The sequence below is a fragment of the Spea bombifrons genome, chromosome 1 (genome assembly GCF_027358695.1).
Source record: "Spea bombifrons isolate aSpeBom1 chromosome 1, aSpeBom1.2.pri, whole genome shotgun sequence".
NCBI classification, from domain to species: domain Eukaryota; kingdom Metazoa; phylum Chordata; class Amphibia; order Anura; family Pelobatidae; genus Spea; species Spea bombifrons.
Window position 1 is genome coordinate 73,438,204 of NC_071087.1, and position 1,699 is coordinate 73,439,902.

General features: G+C 39.4%; 1 non-coding gene across 1 annotated transcript; it reads right to left on the bottom strand.

The window, feature by feature from the left end:
- Positions 1-704: 704 nt before the first annotated feature.
- Positions 705-834, bottom strand: LOC128468520 (small nucleolar RNA SNORA35). Its single transcript, XR_008345855.1, has one exon. It is a non-coding gene; the product is annotated as a small nucleolar RNA SNORA35 (small nucleolar RNA).
- Positions 835-1,699: the final 865 nt, after the last annotated feature.

Below are 1,699 nucleotides of genomic sequence, written 5' to 3' on the forward strand. Positions count from 1 at the left end.
TATTGTTTTTTTCAAGACAAGAAGGGCTTTCTTCAGACACCATAATTTTTTTCATATGATGTAATTTCCTATAATAAAAATAATAAAATATGACGAAAAATTTAAAAAAAAAACATTTTCTCACTTTTATTTGAAAAATCTTTTATTCATCATAAAAAACTACTGAAAAAACCTGCTAAATAGATTCTACTATTTGTCCCGAGTTTAGAAATACCCAATGTTTTTATGTTTTTTTGCTTTCTTCTACACGTTATGGGGCAATAAGTACAAGTAGCGTTTTGCTAATTCAAAACCATTTTTCTCTGAATCTGGTAATTCTGTCTCTATGTGGTATTTCGGGTATCTTTGAAGCCAGCAAATTAAATTTACCCCACCAAACCATATATTTTTGAAAACTAGACACCCCAGGGTATTTTAGATGCTGATAGTTTAACCCTTTCCATGCACTAATCCTACCACCAACCCTTGTCAAAGTTTGTGATAGTAATTGTTTTTGGTGTTTTTTTCACATACTTTGTACTTCAGGTGTGAAATTACAGCTCCTGGTATATGTTGCTGTCACACAACACCCCGATATGTGTTCAGCAACATCTCCTGAGTACATTGATACCCCACATGCATGGGTTTGTCAGATTGTTTGGGGGACATTTGGAACATGAGCAATTCAAATTCAGTAGGAATTTTACATCTGGGTAAAGAAAAATGCTTGTACCCAACTATCAGTAGGGACAGGTTACAAGAAAGCCTGGCCTATCTCCAAGAAGGGATTTGATCTAGCACCTTAAGTGGTCCCTCATGCCACGGAATGGACACAGGGTTCACTTGACAGCGCAAATAAAAACGCTTAAAAATGGTGGAGCAAATAAAAGCTAAAAACAGTAAATGTAACAAAAAATTACAAAAAAAAAAATACAAAAATGGAGCAGGAACAAAAAAAAATTAAAAATGGGAAACTGTGTGATACAGCTTGAAGCAGTCACCGACACAGAGTGCAGGTTTTCCAGGGCAATCTGGACAGTAAAATGTGGTGTCCTTTCTTTGCCCCCTGCTGTGGCATACCCTGCATCTCTTTTGGGGATTCTGCTTCTTTGCTGTAGGGGGGATTTTAAAAATAAAATGGGTAGCCCCAATTCTGTTGGTTCCCATCACTACTTGGGGACCAGGTGCATCACGGTACAAGATACCTGAAATTACTTCGAGCTGAAACTGCAAAAAAGACAGCTTCAGCCCAGTGTCTGCTTTTTTGTGCAGCAAAAAAGCGTTATAGGTTGCAATTTGCATTAGATAAATTGCAACCTTCTTGTACCAGGCCTTTGTCTTCCTCATAATGAGGTAGGGCTGTAGGAGTTGATCTGACAGATCAACTCCACCCATGTTCTTATTATAGGCCCTGATGCACACTGGCTTTCTTACAACCTCAGCTCTGCCACGGACAGAAACCTCCACGGTTCTCTCATCGTGGATGGTGCTCAGCATGCACACATCTTTTCTGTCCCTGAACTTCAATGCCAAAAGCTCCTCTTGGCGTAGAGCTGAGGTCTCCCCCTTTCCTAGCCGGGTTCGTACCAGGTGTTGTGGGAAATCCAAGCGGTTCTTTTTTATAGTACCGCAAGCTACCGTATCGAAACAATACAGCAGCTTGAACAAAGGGACGCTTGTATAGAAGTTATCTACATACAAGTGGTAGCCTTTGTTCATA